This window comes from Ailuropoda melanoleuca, chromosome 2 (genome assembly GCF_002007445.2).
Source record: "Ailuropoda melanoleuca isolate Jingjing chromosome 2, ASM200744v2, whole genome shotgun sequence".
Taxonomy (NCBI): domain Eukaryota; kingdom Metazoa; phylum Chordata; class Mammalia; order Carnivora; family Ursidae; genus Ailuropoda; species Ailuropoda melanoleuca.
The window spans coordinates 47,239,691-47,261,864 of record NC_048219.1 but is presented as its reverse complement, the minus strand read 5'-3'; the positions used below and the strand labels follow the sequence as shown (position 1 = coordinate 47,261,864).

The window sequence follows — 22,174 nt, the reverse complement described above, 5'->3', positions numbered from 1 at the left end:
GAGTCACACAGAAGTGAAATAAAGTGGTCTAGACATATTTTTAAGATTGGAACATTTTTTCCAGACTATGATAGGACAGCTTCAAATGCGATACAGCTGGATTTTCCTTGGGTGGCCTGTGGTGCCTCAAAACCCGACCCTGACTCTAAGTAACCTAAAATTCATGTTTCTCAGGTCTTTAATTAGGAAGGATAGAGACAATTTTATAACCTTGCTTACATGAAGAAGAAGTAGCTTGGCTCTGAATAGGAGTGCTAAGGGAACTTATGCTTTCGGCTTTTCAGGACCAAAAATCAGATTTCTAAGTTCTCCTATCTTTTCACCTTCCTCATAGCTTAGGTAGGAGTAACTCAGAGCAAAGAAGTTAGGTCTCTGTTCCTCATATTGCAGTGGTTGGCTGGGTGGAGCTATAAATGGCACCATGAAATAAATATATAAAAATGTAAAAAAACATAAGCTTATTCATCATACAGTAATGACTTACATTAAACAATAATTTGAGAGGTATAGGATAGTTGTTAGGGAACTATATTAGAGGTGCAAAAAAAAGGAAGATGCTTTAAAAAATAAGTATATTCTGGTACAACAGAAAAAGTCTTCTCAGTTATATTTTAAATGGTGTAATTAGGAGTTTGCAAGAAGATCACTGTATACCCCTCTGGGCACCTCAGCCTCTAGCACAATTGTAAACGGACAAAAATCAACAGCAAATGTACCACCGTTCTTTTTTAATGGAACTTATTTATTTAATTTAGATTCCACTAAGTGAAAATAATATTTTAAAATTCCAATCAGTCCCTTAAGGCAGCAGGAGATCTGCGGCCTCCTGCCTAATGATGTAATTAAGCTTAGCTCATCATTATCCAGCCAGACACCACACACACACACACACACACACACATACACACACGCACACACACACACTCTGCTCAGAATTGCAACTGCATTTGGAAGATTAAGGGGTCAGTAAATGATTGGGGACATGTGGGGTTGAGGAACAAAAGGCCTTAGGGGATTTTTAGTTTTTAGACTAGGTATATGTTGGGTTTTCACAGAAGCTAGACTAAGGACAGGGATGTTTTGGTGTGACAGCACTGGAAATCATTTTTGTATATTTTAACAGTAAAATATATAACACTCGTTATCCACTACAAACATACTTCAGTAAAAATGTGGATTGTATGTATTTGAAGAACATGTATCCTCTCATCAGCTTTTAGTGTTGATCATATAGATTAATGCAGAAAACACTGAGTTTCTTTGGAAAGGAGAGATTTCAGTTGTCTGATAGCCATTTTAAAATCACTCTCAGCCATGATGAGGAAGTGTTTCCTTCAAATACTGTTTTAGTCTCTTTTGGAAAGAGTGCGTGCCATGAGAGTGAGAGTGAGCGTTATACGATATTGAATACCTATCCCAGGATTTTTGCACAAGAAGATCATTTATCAAATATAATTTATCCCTTCAAGTAGAAGTACAATTAAAGAAATTATTTTGGAAATAAGCTTTATATTACATGAAGCAAGGTCCCTAAGTGCCTTTAAGCACACGCACAAGAATGCTCAAACACTTGCCAATCTCTGCTCTGCACTGTTTAGCCACTCTCTCATCACATTTGAGGTTTTTTGTTTTGTTTTGNCAAGATCATTTATCAAATATAATTTATCCCTTCAAGTAGAAGTACAATTAAAGAAATTATTTTGGAAATAAGCTTTATATTGCATGAAAAGCAAGGTCCCTAAGTGCCTTTAAGCACACGCACAAGAATGCTCAAACACTTGCCAATCTCTGCTCTGCACTGTTTAGCCACTCTCTCATCACATTTGAGGTTTTTTGTTTTGTTTTGTTTTGTTTTTTAAAAGCTATAATTACCTGATGGGAATTTTCACAGCTGGTATTGTGGGCACAGTGGTTAATTTTTAAGGGAGTGGGACTTAGGAAATGGAATTTCTTGCCCAGCTATTGAAAAAAAAGCCTCACCTATATGAATAAATCTGTATTTTCGTTGTTAGATAATTTCATATCCTAAGGAATGAATTTATTCAGAATAAATAAACAAGGTACTCCCAAATCTATGGCTTTCAGGAGCCTCTAAAATCATTCCTCAGTATTCCTGAGACATATTTCTGGCACCAAGGCTACATATGCCATGACTTTGGGTAAGACTTACTGCTCTGCTAATGACTAACAATAGCCACCTTGAAGTAAGGGATCACATCACAGATTGCATTACATTCTAGCTGGCATAAAGGGTGGGCCATAGAATAAGCTTCCAATTCTCTGAACAACTGAGGATGGCATAGGGACTCAGTAGCTTTTGAGGTGAAAGCCTTGAAGAAAAGGGAGTCAAACCAGGTACAGATGTTCTTGTTGATTGGAAAAGCTGGGCTTAAAAACCGACCAAGAACTGTAAGTGCATTTGTTATATATGACTAGGACAACAAGCTGTGACATGGAATAAAAAGCTATAAAACTCGGGCGCCTGGGTGGCTCAGTCGTTAAATGTCTGCCTTCGGCTCAGGTCATGATCCCAGGACCTTGGGATCGAGCCCCGCATCAGCAGGAAGCCTCCTTCTCCCTCTCCCACTCCCCCTGCTTGTGTTCCCTCTCTCTCTGACTCTGTCAAATGAATAAATAAAATCTTTAAAGAAAAAGCTATAAAACTTTAAGGAAGGGTGGATGGCACAGGCCACACGGATCCTATTCTACCACTGCTTCATTTATTCCATCAGTTAAACTTTATTAACAGCTACCTGCCAGGCGTACTGAAGATACAGCAGTACAAACACATGATATCCCTGTCTTCATGGATCCATGTTCTACTGGGTGAGACAGACGATAAATGGATAAACACACAAATAAATCTATTGAGATATGTACTGCAGGAGAAACATCCAGGTATTGCTGAAAAGTCTAAGTGATGGAGAGTGTAAGAGATATCTAAGGGACATGGAGTAGATCATTAGGGATAAGGTGATAAGGAAAGGGCTTTTTGAGCAGGCAGCATCTGAGATGAGTCCCAAAGGCTAAGAAAAAGGCAGCCATGCTGAGAAGTGGATAAGAGCACTCTAAGCGGGGGGACAATAAGTAAAAAGCCTAGAGTGGGGAAGGGCCTGCTGCATTTGAGAAATCAGAAGGAGACCTATATAGCTAAAGCATGGTGGGATACCAGAAGAGGTTAGGGAGGTCAGCAGGAGCCAGATCATGCAGGGTCTTTTTCACTGTGGCAAGGAGTTTGGATTCTTTTTAAAAAAGCAATGGAAGGGATTTAAGTAGGGAGTCACATGATCCAATTTACCTTTTAAATATATTACTCTGGTATGCTTTTTTTTTTTTTAATTTTAATTCCAGGGTAGTTAACATACAGTGTTATATTAGATTTGGGTGTATAATGTAGTGTTTCAACACTTCCATGTATTAAAAAACCATATATTCAACACTTCCATATATTAAAAAACCTTCTTTGTTGTAGGAGAACGAAAGGGTGGGATGATGGCCTGATCCAGTGTTCCCATTTATTGCAGGATGTACATCCATAGCCTTCCTAGGCCAAATCTCCATGTTCCTCCATGTCTAGAGTCACCTGTGTAACATTCTGTACCCTGTGGCCAGGGTAACGTTTGTTGACTTCTTGTTCATTAGCATTCACTTGGGCTTAGACATTTTTACAGCAGTACCTGAGACAGATGTCATTGACTGTGGTTTTTAGAATCAAAGCAATTATTCAGAAAAAAAACAAAAATGGTTAAAGTATAAATAAATTTATTATACTACTCATAGAGAAGTGCTTACCTAACTACAGGTATTCTATGTTGATAGCATTTGAAAGAAGAGCATGGGGAGGGTAAGGAATTAGGCTGTCTTGCACTCAAGCCTTGCGCTCATGTACTTGCTCTGTGAGATTGGTTATTTCACATCTGGATTCTTGTTTTGTCATTTATAACATGGAGATAGTAATACCTGCCATAGAGGGTTATTATGAAGTTTAGAAGTAGTGTATATACAGTGTGTGGCATATAATAGTTGCTAAACTAATAATAGATTTGATTAGATTGAATCAAATTGAATAGATTGAATAGATTGTTTTTATTGTTATATTCACTAATTCCTCTCCATAGAGTTAAAAATCTCTTTCTAGTCTTGGAGATGCAGTCCCTTTGTACTGTCTCTGAAGCATTTATTCTATTGTTCGTTTTGGTCCAGATTGAGCCCCTTTTTTCCCTCTTCCCCGAGGGATATGTCACAACTCAAATTCCAAGTTTCCCTTGCATTTGTTACCTTTGATTTAGGCTCTTTGGTGAAAATGCTGTAAATGACATTTCCAGTTTTGCTGGTGAAGGTGGTAGGAGCAGGAGTGGTGACAATTTTCTAGTATTTGTAGGGCTGTGTTTCGGAGGCATGAGTAGCACTGCAATGGTGGTACCAGTGATTGCAGTAAAGTCAAGTTCCATGTGGTGGTTGAGTTTGATGGAGAAACTGACAGGCTTTGTACTTTAGCCTTGAGCATCCTTCACCTAATAACCTATTAAGTCCCCCATCAGTGTTATCTAGTCAGAGGGCATTTAGTGAATTTTGTTTTTGTTTGTTCATTTTGTTTTGTTTCATTTTTAGTAAGAACTCTGACTTTGTATAGATAGATCCATTTCTATCCTCTTTTCAATCCTTAGTATCTTCATTATCTGGTTCCCTTCAATCCTGACCCCTCTCTGTATCATATAGGGGGCTTATAGATTTATTTTCACATAGACCTAATTATATGCCCTTTCCACTTAGTTGTCACAAAAGCATGTAAATACAGTGTATTGAAAATTAAACTTGAACATTGCCTTTCCTGAAACCTGCATTTTCTCCAGTATTTCCTACTGTGGGGAATAGCCCCAGCTGCCACCATTTGCCCATGCCTAAAATGTGGACTTTTTTGTAGATCCTTCACTCTCCTTTACACATATACACTATCATCTGTTGCCTAAAATCTATCTTTTTCATCCTCATCCCTCTACTTTTTATTAGGTTCAACTCAACATTTCTATACCTAGCATCCCTCTACTATTGTTATAACCTCCTTGTTGGCCTCCTTGTTCTTTTTTATGTCCACTTCTACCAGAATGACATTTCTACCATAAAAATCTGATCTTATTGCTCCTCTGCTTGAAAATTTTAATTGTTCCTCAATACCTATAGAATAAAACCTAAACTTCTCTGCTTGGCCTTCAAGGCTCTTCAGATTATAGCCCTTATGTTTCAGTCTAGCCTTAATATCTACTATAACTTCCTCTGACTATCATATTCTAGCCATTATGTACCAACTTAAGTTCTCCTCAAATCAATGACGTTTTTACAGTTTTGAAACTGTGAACATATTGTTCTTTCTTGCTAGAGCCCACCTCTCTATTGTCTGCCAAGAAAACTCCTTAGACATCTAGTGTCTGTAAAAATACAACATTAGCCTAGGCAGACTAGGGTTCCTTCCTTCTAATCCACACTAGATGTGTTTCTCTTCTCACTGTAGGCAAGGATTGTCTTTTCTTTTTTCTTTTTTTATTTTTTATTATGTTATGTTAGTCACCATACAGTACATCATTAAGGGATTGTCTTTTCATCTCTGTAGCCTTATTTACATAACACAAGGGTGGTGCTCAATGCATATTTGTTGAATGAATGAATGAATGAATGAATGGGTGAGTGAAAGTTCTCTTCTTATAGGGCCAATACTTCTCTGAATCTTTTCTGTTCCTGCAGCACTTGTGTGGCTGCTCTTGTTTCTGGCCCACATTTACTATGCTTCTTTCATTTGTCTCAGTATCCACACATTTATGCATTATGTTTATAGATCCCTTTTCATTCCCTTCCACTGTCAAGGTTGTATCTTTTCCAGATACATACCCCATAAGCATAGATCACAGGTCCCTTCTAAGGGACTTTTGCCTGGCCGCAGTCTCAATCATTTAACCATTTTATTTTGCTCACATTGACCACTCTGGCTATAGGGTTCATACTTGTCAGTCTGATTACAGGGCTATGCTGGCCATGCACTGACTTTCACGTATCTTGAAACTTACTAGTTTTATTAAACACAGTTTTCTCTAAGTTTGACCACAAGTATTAACTTTGTCCATCTACAGATGGAAAAGACCATGTATATACCACCCTCATTTTGGATGATAAAGTATTAGCTTTCTAACAGAAAGTTATAATGAATAGCATTTCCACAGGAAACATTAACACTGTATTTAAAGGATTTCTTCTGTTTCTCTAGTTCACAAGTGTCTTGCAGTAAATGACATGAGAAATAAATTCCAGCTCAGAAATAACTTCCCATTAGAAAAATATGTTTTAGAGCTTCAAATTTTTAATTTCTCTTCCATTATACTTAAGATACACTTACAGTGAAAAGGAACAGGTGAAAATTGACCAAACTCATCGAAGGCCTGGCAAACAACTAAAAATCAAGTAAGCAAACAAACTATGACAACAGCTTAAAAAGAGAAAATAAAGCTATTTGTGACCTATTCCTTTTATTCCTCCAACCTGGGTGTGATTTTTAATTCTTCCTGCTGAGATAATATGCTCCTGGGACCATGATCCTTCAGAATAGTATCTAATTTAGTCACAGCTATGACTAATGTGACTTTTGTGGCTCCTTAAATTTACAAAGACACACTGTGAAAAACTAACTATAGAATAGTTGACATAACTTGGTTCAAGAATGGTTTGGTGTTTTCTGCCTCGACTGATTCTTGGAAAGAGGAAAGGAAATGACATTTGTAGAATGCGTACTTGACCAGGCACCGTAGTAAGTTCTTTAAAAGTCACAGCTACCTTATGAAGAAGATATTGTTACCCTAACTTTACAGATGAGGAAGGTATATGTATAGCTGCATAAATTTTCCAGAATTGTTCAGCTAGTAAATAGAAGGCCAAGGAAGAACGCCTGTTCTGACTTCAAAGCCCATTTGGTGACATCTTTTAAGTTATAATTACAGACTAAGGATACAGTTGAGTTATTCTGGATATTTCTGCCTTCCTCAGCAACTTGTACCAGATCACTTAGTCCTTTTCCCACCACCATTCAGAGAGTTCATTCATCCCTCAAGAGATTCTCAAAAAAGGGAGGGTCTTTCAGCACTGGAGACCTGCATAATTTGCATTGGACAAAGACATAAGAAATACTTTGGCGTGGAGTCACTACATATATTCTTTGACCATTCTCTTTTTCCCTTCCTAATACAAGGCAGGCTATGAGAAGCTAATCAGTAGCTATTACCAGTGAACTGTCACTGCTTTGCGAAAGATACTGTGTATATGATGCTGGTATGTGAACCACTAAGTGTCAAATTTACAGATGTTAAATGTTGTAAGAGTTCACAGGTGAGATCAGGAGTGGTTACATGGAAGAGGTTCAGTAAGTATGTGTGAAACTGATAGTGCTTAAAGATAGGTTGAGATAAAGAGGTAAACCCAGGTATTTCAAGATATCNCACTAAGTGTCAAATTTACAGATGTTAAATGTTGTAAGAGTTCACAGGTGAGATCAGGAGTGGTTACATGGAGGAGGTTCAGTAAGTATGTGTGAAACTGACAGTGCTTAAAGATAGGTTGAGATAAAGAGGTAAACCCAGGTATTTCAAGATAGCAAAAGTGAGCAATACTTATAAATAAATACTTATAATGAATATGTATAAACAAATGAATATGCCTGGTGAGTAGGGTCGCCTCCACCAAGTGACTTAATTGTCAGAAGCTATTCATTGGTACCGTCAAAAGGAAAATTGAGTGTGCACTACATGTCATATACTGCAGAAAACACCTGTATTACATGCATTAATCTTTTTAGTTTTCATAATCTGTTTGGTAGGCACTGTAATCATCCCCATTTTACAGAGGAGGAAACTTATAACCAGAGGTATTAAATAATTGTCATAAGTCTGGGAGATAGTAGATCTAGGGAAATCTGTCTCCAAAGTCTGTGCTCTTAAGCCATAACATAGGCACAGGTGTGGACACATTACCCTGAGAGTAGCTGAGAATAAAAGATGGTTGGAAAAATCTTCTTGTGACTGGCAGAATTCTCCAGAATTTTCAGACGTTTTCCCAATTAAAACACACACACACACACACACACACACACACACACACACACACACACACCTCATTTCTAGTTACCTGATCTCAGATCTGTCCTTTATAGCCTCTTTTATCTGATTCTTTTTCCTTTCATTTTTCTTGACCTCTTTTTCTTCTCTTTCCCTTCTCTTCCTCCCCCCCCCACCATCTCTGAGTTATTTGATCCTGTAACGTCTCTTCCCATCTGTAGGACTGTGGCTCAGGAACTCTAACCATTCCACAGGAATCTCTGGGGCAAGAGTGGAAAAGGTTAGCATCTTACAGAAGTTGGGGACAGCTGGAAGCCAAGCTCAATCAAGGGTCAGTGGGCCTGACTCTCCTCTCCTTCCACCCACTGCTGCCTTGCTTTGTCCTGTCAGCCGAGAGGGCCCACATGCTAGAAAGATGAGAGTCCTTAATGAGGGAAATCGGCCCAAAGCCTGTGCCAGGAGGGGTTTTGCCTCCCCTGCAGCTGTTTTTGTCACCTCGCCAAGCACAGCAGTGGATGGATTTATTTGTACAGGAGGTAAAGCCAAGAGAATTTGGGCGTAATATTCCAGCAGCTCTATCTTAGTTTTCTGGAACTGGAAACCCAGACCTGTCTAGAATTTTTTTTTCCCAGGTATTTGAATGGGTGTCTTTGCTTCTAAAAATGGAAGAAAAGAAACAAACAGAAAGAAATTTTTGATGGAAATGGAACCACTAATTTCAATCTGGGGGCTCTGAGTTGGTTGGAGTTGCCCAGGTGGTTTTTATTATGTCTCTTTCTGATTGCTGGTTGCCTCCTGCAGAACGAAGGGCAGAGAAATTTCAATATTATAGACGTTGGTTGAGTGCCCATCATGTGTCTTCATTTTACATAATACTGAGAAGTGTGGGGGGGATACGAGACTAAAACCAAACAAACAATCCTAAAATGATATGTAAAAATAAGTAAGGACTATGACAATGTCAAAAACAATAGTAGACTTAAGCTTACCACATTTAAAAAAAATTGAGGAGCTCCTTTTTCAGGAATTATATTCAAAACTATTTAAGTTATAAAACAGTCTGAATACTACCCTACTTACTCATTTGCTTTGGTGCTAGATTCAGTGACAAATAACTGCTGATTTGCAAAATAAATTTCATCTTCAGAGAAAGAAAATTCATTATTACTGTCACTATACAAAAGAATATATTATAGGTTGTATAGTACTAAAAATGGCAACAATATTGAACAGGGACTGAATCCCAACATGACTAAAGAACATAACTTTCATCTGTGAGTATTAAGTTTTTGAATGCTTGTTCAAATATAAAGTTGCATTATTTTATGTTTATTCTATGAACACAAGGCCACTGACATTAGATTAAAATTTTGTGAGACCCATCATACATATAAAACTTTTAAAGAAAGACTGAAGTCAGAATAAAAAAATTGTCAGTGTGCTGTGTATATGTCACAATGGGTTATTATTCAGGCTCTAAAAAGAACACTGACATTTGGGATATGGTTGAAAATGAAGGGCATTATATGCTAAGTGAAATAAACCAAATATTGTTTATTATATTATATTATGTATATTATATATTTATATTTATTATATATATTATATTATAACAAGAGAAATATTGCATGGTGTCACTTATATGTAGAACCTTAAAAAAAAAAGTCAAACTTGAAGAAACAGGGGATAAGAATTGGGGTTGCCAGCGGCTGAAGGGTGGGGGAATTGGGGAGAGGTTGGTAAAAGGGCACAAACTTGCAGTTATAAGATGAATAAGTCCTGAGGATCCAATTGATAGTGTAGTGACTGTATTTAATAATACTTTTTGTATAATTGAAATCTGCTAAAAGAGAATAGATCTTAAGAATTTGTACCAAGGGGCACCTGGTTGGCGCAGTCTATTAAGTGTCCAGCTCTTGGTTTCTGCTCAGGTTATGATCTCAGGGTCATGAGATCAAGCCCTGCTTTGGTTGGCATTGAGCACAGAGTCTGCTGAAGTTTGTCTCTCTCTCTCCCTTTGACCCTCCCTACCCTGTGCTCGCTCTCTCTCTCTCAAATAAATAAATAAATCTTAAAAAAAAAAGAGAGAGAAAAAATTTGTACCAAAAAAAAAAAAGGTAAATGTATGAAATGGTGCATGTGTTAATTAACTTGATTGTGAAAGTTGTTTCCTAATATATACATATATCAAATCATCATGTTATATACTTCGGTTATATTACAACTTTATTTGTAAGTTGTGCTTCAATAAAACTGGAAAAAGTTTATGAAAGAATCTATTATACAACCAAAAAAAAAAATCCCCAACTGTTAAAATGGTAGTTGAGTTCAAGGAAGGGAGATTTGTATGAACTGGAATTCCTGCAAAAGATTATGGGGAAGTGAGACTTCAAATGAATAAAATTTGGGAAACTGGAACATAAAAAACTAGAATGTAAGGTTTAAAGCACAGGAGCAGCTTAATTAAACATTATCCTTAAATTAAGCAATTTATTGAAATAACCATAATGATATTGGGTGATGTTATAAAAGTCCTCTAACCAACGTTACAAAAATGACCGATTTAATCTTCATTTGACCTATAAAAAAAGTGCTAGCTCTTGACAGGAGTCTCGTGAAACAATGTTGGAAACATTGCCTAGGACATTTAGATGGATTTTCTTGGGACCATTTACATGTCTGATTACCTCATAGACTGTAGATCCCTTATGGTGCTGTATCCCTAGGATCCCATAGAATGTGGAAAGTCAGCCAGACTTCCAAAATAGCTAGACGTCTGTGATTATACATAGTTATTTGTCCAAAAATTACTCCCAAGTAGTAAATGAAAATTAATAGACAAATATATAGGGAAAATTATGATCTGAAAACAAGCGACATATTTATTTTTCCAATTATGATCTGAAGATTTAAAAAAACATGAACTAAATCGCTGTAGTTTTATTGGCTCTTTACTTTGTAATCAAAAGTTCCAAATTTGGCCTTTTCTTCAAACAATCATGCAGACAGCCTATTCAATATGTTCCATTGATTTAAGAAAAAGGAATGTAACTTTAAACTTTTCACTAATTTTCAATTATAACATTCAAGGCCTAGATGAGAATCCACTATGAGGAAATAGATTCATTCTGAATCAACTCAAATTTCATAGACATTTAACACAATAATATGTTATGTTTATTGAGCATGAGTTAAGTGCAAAACACTGTGCAAAGTGGCCTATTCAATCTTTATAACAAATCTATGTGATGGTAATTTTTATAATCCTTATTTGTAGATGTGATACAAAAGAAGGCACAGAGAGGTTATGGAACTAGCCACTAATCATCAAGTATTAGGCGGCATAAATAGTACATAAACCTACTTATTTCAACTTCAACTCAAAGCCCCACTTAAAATTTTTTATTTATAATAGTAATAAATGTGTATAGTTTAGAAGTAAAGTAATTCTATAAATCTTGTAATTAGGTTGAACATTTAATTTGTCACGCACTTTAGAAATGGAAAAGGCTTGCTAACTTGATAGGACACCGGGAAAACAGGAATAAAACAGGAGGAGGGCACGTATTGCATGGTGTACTGGGTGTTACACGCAACTAATGAATCATCGAGCTTTACATCAAAAACCAGGGATGTACTGTATGGTGAGTAACATAATATAATAAAAAAAATTAAAAAAAACAGGACATTTCTGAGAAAAATGGGATATATGGTTACCTGATTTATGATGAAAAAGAGCATTCCTTCCTTGTTTTCAATATCTTTTGCTCCCCAATACCTGCTCCTTAGAGGCAATTTTACTCTTTTTGCTGCTTTTTTGGTTTTCATTTTGTATTTTGTATTTGTGAGCTGCTTTTTCAGGAATTGTATTAAGAACTATTTATCCAAATAGCATGCTATCCTGTAAATTTTTGATTTTTCAATTTTAGATATTATATTGATTTTGATATTTACCATATTGATTTATTTTTTAAAGATTTTATGTATTTGAGAGAGAGAGCACATGAACAGTGGGTAGGAGCAAAGGGAGAGGGAGAAGCAGGCTCCCCACTGAGCAGGTAGCCTGACATGGGGCTCAATCCCAGGACCCTGGGATCATGACCTGAGCTGAAGGCAGATGTTTAACCTACTGTGCCACCCAGGCACCTCTCTCATATTGATTTAGATATTTATATTGATTTAAAATTTCTCAATATATTGATTTTATATATTAGCTATTGATTTTTACTATGGAATTCAGGCTTTAACTTTATTATACATTGTGACTAAAATTTTTCCTACTTTCATTCTCCTAATTTTTTGGTTACATAATTTTATATTTAATTATTAGGACTGTATAAATTTGATCACAGTTGATCCACATATAATAATCTGTTGCATTTAATAAAACAACCACCATTTGTCCTGGAGGCAGCTATCATGTTGTTTATTTTTGCTTAGTTTTCTTTGCACATGTTGCTCATTCAGCCCAAGCTTTCTTTCCAAGCACTGAAGCTCATCTTGTTATTGTCAAACCTCACAGGTAATAGATAAGTTCCACTTTTTTCCCTTAAAAACATCTCTCCTGAATTCTCCATTTTCCCAATCCAATACAACTGACTGCTTTCTAAATCAGCTATACCATAGTTTTCTTGAGATCTGTCTTCATCCCTATCCTGGTGATACTTTCTTTTGTTTTCGACTTCCTATATCCTGGATTGTATGTTTTTCTCATAATGTTCCCCAAACTGGAGCCTTTCTGAGTCAATCTCCACCTACAGTAATGTCTTATTTTTTCTTGGTGGCAGGGGATGTAAGCTGGAAGAGGACATCTAAACTCTGAATGCTCCCATTACAGACTCAAAAATCAACCCTCTTGTGCTCACCCTATCTTGCCCTTTAAAGTCACCTAGTACCTCTAATTCCTGAATCTTTCTAGAGTTTAGTAGAACAAATGTGCTGGTTTTTCATTGGCATTTCCCTTCCCAGGTAGTTGGGCTTTAACTTTCTCTGACTTATTGAGTCAGTTGCTATTTGTTTCATCTTTTTTCTATCTTTCAAAACTTTGTTTCCTTTCCTGTTCTCTTTGTCCTGAGAAGTTTATACCTTGTTGTTGTTGTTATTACAATAACTTTGTATTTAAACTTGATAAGAGCCCATTAGCTGCCAAGAGAGAATAAGGAATAAATTTCTAAAAATGTACAATTTCTTTTAGAGAAGTTTCAGAACCAAAGGACTAATTTACATAAAAAGCTATAGAGCAAGTAGTTGAAAATTCCATTCACGAGCCTTTATTCAACTTACATGAACTTAATACATGCGCTCTACAATTATGCTTGGCTTGTTCATGAAAAGTTTGTAAGACATTAAACAAAACTAGTCATCATCTCCAGTTATTTCCCTGTTAACTATATTTATACCACATGCATGTTAGGCAAGTATCAAAAAAAAAAAATCACAAAAGCAAAAAAAAAAAAAAAGAACCAAAAAAAGTTAAATCGATGGGATTTTTGTTTTGCTGTTGTGCTTAATAAACATAAAGTAATGGGTATCAAGCAATTCGTTTTTACTGCATTTTTACTTGTACGTTAGTTCTCAGGCTGCCAAAAACATTTACATACAAATAAAATGAGTGTTGCAAAAATAATGAAAGCAAACAGCAGGGAACTTTACAAATAATGGATTATGAACCATTTCTTCCCTTATCCAGAGGAAATTGGGTCACAATGAAAGCAACACTTCTGCAACTGTAGTCAAAGGTGTGCACATTGAGAGTGAGTATTCCACAGATACACGTGGTTCAACCTGTAATATCCACAGGATACCCATTTCTACTGCAGCCTTGTAAGTGCTCCAGACTTATAATATCCACAATAACTGTACCTGTATCTGCAACCAGTTATTCCTTTTATTCCCCACCAGGACAAACCAATAGGTAGGCAGTTTTCTCTGCTTTGACATGGGACCAGTTTTAACACTGGCCTTTGTGAAGCCACAATTACTATGCCAAACATTTATAACTAGTATAAAAGTTCCACACCCCCATATTGGCCACCCCAAGATGAAAACAGGTAACTCCCTAAATGTTAGGTGGCTCTACTCTCCTAATATTAAACATAAAAAGACAGATCTCAAGACAGATCTCTTCTCATGAGAAGAATAGGAATTCAAAAAGAAGTAACATAAACCTGTCATAAATCGTACACAAAAAACTATTTGTGGGACAGCATGAATGACAAATGGTCTACTGTGTACATTTTAGAATGAGGAATACAAAAGTTGGAAAGCCAGCTAATTTCCCCCTCCTTCTCTTGTTTCAGTTCAACTCCATCTCCTTGGGTATCTGATGTACACAATGTCACATTGTCTCTGAGTAATTGCATTATTAGCGTGTTGTCTTTTTCTTTTTCTTTTTTAAGATATTTATTTATTTGAGAGAGAGAGCATGTGTGCGCGCACAAGTGGGGGGAGGGGCAGAGGGAGAGGGACAACAGACTCCTTGCTGAGTGGGGAGCCTGATACAGGGTTGGAGCCCAGGACCACAAGATCATGACCTGAGCCAAAGTCAGCTGCTTAACCAACTGAGCCATCCAGACACTACAAAAGGGCTGTCTTGGTATGACTCTTCACTTAATGTATCAAGTTCAGCAATGGCTTTATCAAAAGGTGTCTTTGCAAGAGAGCAGGCTTTCTTCAGGGAGTTCAGAATCTTACAATAGAACACAGAGAAGTTAAGGGCCAGACCCAACCTGATAGGATGTATTGGTTGCATTTCCTTTTTGCTGATTTCAGGAGTTTCTTGGTATCGCTGTGGTGACTGATCCATAATGTCCTTCTTATCGTCACCAGCAGAAACCCCGGCCAAGTAACAGTAGTCATCTCCATTCATTTTCAAATAGAAGACTTTGCTCACCTGTGAAGCACTGGGGATCAAAAACTTCCCAAAAGAGACCATACGTCATTGCAGAAATCTTTTGGCTTGGTCTCAATTTTCTCTCTGTATTCTCAAGTCGTCTGCTGTTTTTTCTCATCACCTTCCATCTTTTGCTAAATTCCTGAGACAAGCCTCCAAGATGACCTATGGGCTCCTACAACATTTTTATAAGCAAATGAGAGAAGATTCCTCTCCTCATTGAATAATTCAGCTTTTTGCTCAGTTACAGACTTCATGCAGGCTGCCATGTAATCTTAACACTCAGCCTGCTCAGCCAGTTTGACCTTCTGCACCAGCTCGTTTCTACCCATGACTGGATGTTCTGTTTTGGAGGGGGCGGTGGTGGATGGATGGGGGCTTGGCATTCTCTGAGCAGTAGTGATGAGGCTGAGACTCTCAGGAGTTTATACCTTTAAAAAATAGACTTAATTTTTTAGAGCAGTTTTAGGTTCACAGCAAAATTAAGCAGAAAGTACAGAGTTTTCATGTGTCCCCTTCCCCCACACATTCACAGTTTCCCCAACACTCAACAGAGTGGTGGGTTTACTATAATTGGTAATCTACATTGATACATCATTATCACCCGAAGTCCATAGTTTACACTAGAGTTCACTCTTGAGTTGTACATTTTCAGGTTTTAACAAGTGTACAGTGACATGTATCCACCACAGTAGTATCATACTAGTATTCTGATATTTGCACTGCCCTAAAAATCCCCTGTGCTCTGCCTATTCTACTCTCCACCCCCAACCTCTGGCAAACACTGATCTTTGTAATCTCCGTATTTTTGCCTTTTTCAGAATGTCATATAATTGGAATCATACAGTATGTATCAGATTGGCTCTTCCACTTAGAGTATACATTTAAGATTCTTCCATGTCTTTTCAGGGCTTAGCTCATTTCTTTTCACTGTTGAATAATATCCCATTGTATGGATTTACCAATTCATTTATCCATTCACCCACTGAAGGACATTTTGTTTGCTTTCAAATTGTGGCAATTGTGAATAAAACATCTACAAATAGCTGTGTGAAGGCTTTCGTGTGTACAAAGTTTTCAACTCATTTGGGTAAATAGCAAGGAGCACATTGATGGAATGTATGGTAAGAGAGTATATTTAATTTTATAAGAAACTACCAAACTGTCTTCCAAAGTGGCTGTTCCATTTTGCATTCCCACCAGCAATGAATGACAATTCCTATTGCTCCACATCCTCACCAGCATTTGGTTTTGTCAGGGTTCCAGGTTTTGGCCATTCTGTAGGTGTGTAGTGATACCTCATTGTGGTTTTAATTTGCATTTCTCTGATGACATATGATGTAGACTATTTTCATATGCTTATTTGGCATCTGTTTTTGTTCTTTGGTATGGTTTCTATTAAGATCCCATTTTTATATAGGTTTTTTTACTTCTTGTTGAGTTTTAAGAATTTTTTCTATATTTGCGTATCAGTTCATTATCAGACATTTTGTTTACAAATATTTTCTCCCATTCTGTGCCTTGTCTTTTCATTTTCCTAACAGTGTCTCTCACAGAGCAGAAGTTTTTAATTTTAATGAAGTCTAGTTCATCAATTATTTCTCTCATGGATCTGGCCTTTGGGATTGTATCTAAAAAGTCATCAGCAAACCCAAGGTCATCTAGATTTTTTCCTATGTTATCTTCTAGGAGTCATAGTTTTGCATTTTGCATGTAAATCTATCAGCCATTTTGAGTTAATTTTTTCGAAGAATGCAAGGTCTATGTATAGATTCATTTTTTGCATGTGGTTGTCCAGTTGTTTCAGCACCAAGTGTTAAAAAGAGAATTTTTGCTGCATTTTGTTTTGTGCATTTGCTCCTTTGTCAAAGATCAGTTGATTATATTTGTGAGGGTGTATTTCTGGGCTCTCTATTCTGTTCTGCTGTTTTGTTTGCCTATTTTTCACTAATTAACTTTATAGTAACTTTATGGTAAGTCTCAAACTTGGACAGTGTCAGTCCTCTGAATTTGTTCTTCTCCTTCAATATTGTGTTGGTTATTTGATGCCCTAAGTCAGATATTTATAAAATAATCTGCTGGGATTTTTATTGGAATTGCATTTAATCTATTTATCAATTTAGGAAGAATTGACATTGTGACAATATTGAGTCTTCCTATCCATGAATATGGAATATCTATCCAATTTTTGTTCTTTGATTTATTTCATCACAGCTTTGTAGTTTTCCTTATATATGNAGATATTTATAAAATAATCTGCTGGGATTTTTATTGGAATTGCATTTAATCTATTTATCAATTTAGGAAGAACTGACATTGTGACAATATTGAGTCTTCCTATCCATGAATATGGAATATCTATCCAATTTTTAGTTCTTTGATTTATTTCATCACAGCTTTGTAGCTTTCCTTATATATATTTTATATGTATTTTGTTAGATTTATACCTAAGTATTTCATTTTGGGAACTGCTAATGATATAGTGTTTTTAATTTTCAAATTCCAATTGCTCACGGCTAGTATATAGGAGAGTAAATGACTTTTGTATGTTAACTTTCTATCTTGACACCTTGTTGTAATCACTTATTAGTTCCAGGATTTTTTACTGATTCTTTGGAATTTTCCACACTGACTATCATGTCATCTGTGAAAAAAGACAGTTTTATTTCTTTCTTCTAAATCTGTATGCCTTTTTTTTTCTTCTCTAATTACATTAGCTAGAACTTCCATTATTTCCAGTACTGTTGAAAAGCAACGGTGAGAGGGAACATCCTTGCCTTGTTCTTAGTCTTAGTGGGAAAGCTTCTAATTTTTCACCACTAGGCATTATGTTAGCAGGAGGTTTTTTTGTAGATGTTCTTTATCAAGTTGAGGAAGTTTCCCTTTCAAGTTTGCTGAGAGGTTTTGTTTTGTTTTGTTTGCATCTACAATCATATGAGATATGAGCATGTGATTTTTCTTCTTTAGCCTGTTAAGGTAATGTATTAACATGAATTTTTGAATGTTGAACCAATCTTACATGCCTGGAATAAATCCCACTTAGTCATGGTATATAGTTCTTTTTATACATTATTGGAGGATTTTTGCATCTATCTGCATGGGAGGTATTGGTCTGTATTTTTTTTCTATTATTTTTTATTTAAATTCAATTGATTACCATATAGTGTATTATTAGTTTCAGACATAGAGTTCAGAGATTCATCAGTCTTATATAGTACCCAGTGCTCGTTACATCACATGCCCTTCTTACTGCCCACCACCTAGTTATTCTATCCCCCCACGCCCCTTCCCTCCAGCAACCCTCAGTTTGTTTTTTATGATTAAGAGTCTCTTATGGTTTGTCTCCCTCTCTGATTTCATCTTGTTTTATTTTTTTCTCTCTTCCCCTATGATCCTCTGTTTTGTTCCTTCAATTCCACATATAAGTGAGATCATATGATAACTGTCTTTCTCTGATTGACTTATTAAACTTAGCATAAACCCTCTAGTTCCATCCATGTCATTACAAATGGCTAGATTTCTTTCTTTCTTTCTTTCTTTTTGATGGCTGTGTAGTATTACATTGTATATATACATACCACATCTTCTTTATCCATTCATCTGTTGATGGACATCTGGGCTCTTTCCATAGTTTGGCTATTGTGGACATTGCTGCTATAAACGTTGGGGTGCAGGTGCTCCTTTGGATCACTACATTTGTATCTTTGCGTTAAATACCTAGTAGTGCAATTGCTGGGTCATAGGGTAGCTCTACTTTCAACCTTTTGAGGAACCTCTATACTGTTTTCCAGAGTGGCTGCACCAGCTTGCATTCTCACCAACAGTGTAAGAGGTTCCCCTTTCTCCACATCCTTGCCAACATCTGTGATTTCCTGACATGTTAATTTTAGCCATTCTGACCCCTGTGAGGTGCTATCTCATTGTGGTTTTGATATGTATTTCCTGGATGCCAAGTGATGTTGAGTATTTTTTCATATGTCTGTTGGCCATTTGTATGCCTTCTTTGGAGAAATGTCTGTTCCTGTCTTCTGCGCATTTATTGATTAGATTATTTGTTCTTTGGATGTTGAGTTTGCTAAGTTCTTTATAGGTTTTGGATACTAGCCCTTTATCTGATGAGACATTTGCAAATATCTTCTCCCGTTCTGTAGATTATCTTTTGGCTTTGTCGACTGTTTCCTTTGCTGTGGTAAAGCTTTTTATCTTGATGAAGTCCCAATAGTTCATTTTTGCCTTTGTTTCCCTTGCCTTTGGAAACGTGTCTAGCAAGAAGTTGCTGTGGCCGAGGTCTTAGAGGCTGCTACCTGTGTTCTCCTATAGGATTTTAATGGATTCCTGTCTCACATTTATATCTTTCATCCATCTTGAGTCTATTTTTGTGTATGGTGTAAGGAAGTGGTCCAGTTTCATTATTTTGCATATGGTTGTCCGATTTTCCCAACACCATTTGTTGAAGGGACTGTCTTTTTTCCTATAGATATTCTTTCTTGTTTTGTTGAAAATTAGTTGACCATAGAGTTCAGGGTCCATTTCTGGGCTCTCTATTCAGTTCCATTGATCTGTGTGTCTGTTTTTGTGCCAGTACCATGCTGTCTTGATGATCACAGCTTTGTAATATAGCTTGAAGTCCGGGATTGTGATGCCACCAGCTTTGGTTTTCTTTTTTCATCATTCCTTTGGCTTTTCGGGGTCTTTTCTGGTTCCATACAAATTTTAGAATTATTTGTTCCAGTTCTGTGAAAAAAGTGGATGGTACTTTGATAGGGATTGCATTGAATGTATAGATCACTCTAGGGAGCATAAATAGTTTAACAATATTTGTCCTTCCAGTCCATGAGCATAGAACGTTTTTCCATTTCTTTGTGTCTTCCTCAATTTCTTTCATGAGTGTTCTATAGTTTTCTGAGTACAGATCCTTTGCCTCTTTGGTTAGGTTTATTCCTAGGTATCTTATGGGGTTTGGTGCAATTGTAAATGGGATCAACTCCTTAATTTCTCTTTCTTCTGTCTGATTGTTAGTGTATAGAAATGCAACTGATTTCTGTGCATTGATTTTATATCCTGCCACTTTGCTGAACTGCTGTATGAGTTCTGGCAATATTGGGGCTTCAATTTCCTTCCTGGTTATGGGTCTGTTCAGGTTTTCTGTTTCTTCCTGTTTCAGTTTTGGTAGTTTATACACCTCTAAGAATTCATCCATTCCTTCCAGATTGCCTAATTCATTGGCATATAGTTGCTCATAAAATGTTCTTATAGTTGTTTGTATCTCTTCGGTGTTGGTTTTGATCTCTCCTCTTTCATTCATGATTTTATTTTTTGGGGTCTTTTTTCTTTTTGATAAGTCTGGTCAGAGGTTTATCAATCTTATTAATTCTATTGGTCTGTATTTTTAATTTTCTTATATTTTTGTCTGGTTTTGGTGGGAGGGTGATGCTAGTGTAGGGCTCTTTCACTTTGTTTTGGTTGAAAAGTGTTATTTTCTTCCTGTGCCTGGAAGTATTCCACTTCAACTTCTGCAGAAAGGAGATGCGCAGTGGGGATGGGATTAACTTGGGCTTTGAAGTAGTAAAAGAGAAGGCAGTAGGTGACAGCGGCCAGGAATGCAGGCCAAGGAGTCAAAAGAGACCTAGATAGAAGTTGTGGCTCTACAACTGACTGGCTAGCTGACCATGAGTAAATTACTAAAATGCCCTCAGCCTCAGTCTTCTCATTTGTGAAATGAAGACAGTAATATTTTCTGTCTCATAAAGTTGTCAAGAGGATTATTGAGATAAAAAGGTTAAAATACATAGAATGAGTGCCCAGCCCTCAGTAAGCATTTAATAAATGTTAGATATTACTTTTTAAAAAAGGCAAAAGGGGGTGCCTGGGTGACTCAGTATGTTAAGCAACTTAGTCTTGATTTTGGCTTGGGTCATGATCTTAGGATCATGAGATTTAGCCCTGAGTCAGGCTCCGAGCTGGGGTAGAACCTGCTTTTGATTCTTTCTCTTCCTCTGTTCCTCTTCCCAGTTCACTCACTCTCTCTCTCTCTGTCTCTCTCTCAAATAAATAAATAATTTTCCTTCAAAAATTAAGTAAATAAATAAATAAATAAATATAAATTAAAAAGGCAAAGGACAATGGTAAACTTTTTTAGATGGATAAAGAACATTGAGATAATGACCAGAATAGCAAGGGTTTAAAGCAGAATGTACCATGAAAAGATTTAATTAAGCAAAAGGAATATGTGAAGAGTCTTTTAGTAACTGATAAGATTTTACAAAGGTATAGGAAATAAGTTAGAAATTAACTTTCACTTGTCTTCTACGTAGGTGGAGCTGAGTCTCTAGGTTTCAGCTTTCAGGAAGCCTATCTTGATTCTCTGTCTTATACCACAACATTTGGGTATTTCTCTTATGTGTTCCTATAGTAATATGCACTTCCCTTATCCTAGCAGTTACCATATTATATTGAAACTTGTCGAAATACCCTGCTAGGCTTTTGATTCCTCAAGATCGGATTTCATGAATATCTTAATTATAGTGCCAGTGTCTGGAACATAATACATAGGACAGTGCCAGTGTCTAGAGCTCAGTAAATCCTGATTAACTAAATGAGTAAGTAAATGAAACTATAGTACAGAAGTAGAAGGTAGAAGGCTTTGAATAGATAGTGCAACTTATGGTACATATATGGTATAAGGTATACCATATTTGGATAATATAGATAGAGCTTACTCTGCAAATATTCTCAAAGTTCATAGTGTTGGGGTTGGGGCTAGCATGGTGGAGGGTAGAGGCAGCAGTGGATATTTTGTTTACACTCCAGTAAAATTTTGAAAATAGTCTCTAAAATTTGGGAAGATAGAGTGACGTGGTCTTCTCTTCGGCAAAGCTATTTTTAATTAAATGGAATTTTCTTTGTCATGGCTTTACTTTGTTATAGTACTCCAACTTTTAAAACAACGGGTGAATATATAGGACAATTCTTCAAAAAATATGTGATGGCTAGTTCCATATGAATTGGTGATTTCCAACCTTGCTGTTACAAAGGCAAGTGTATAGCTAGTGTGGGAGAGTTATGACTTTGAAAAATTGCTTGGAACTACCACATTCCATTATTTTCTTGCCTGTTCAGAGTCTTATTTTATGTTTGAGTGAGTTAAACTATCTGATTGTTTTAGACACTTCATAGTGAAATATGTGCT

General features: G+C 36.5%; 1 pseudogene; it reads right to left on the bottom strand.

Moving 5' to 3' along the window:
* LOC100482080 overlaps window positions 1–15,317 on the bottom strand; it is a 108,309-nt pseudogene extending 92,992 nt beyond the window's left edge.
* Window positions 15,318–22,174: the final 6,857 nt, after the last annotated feature.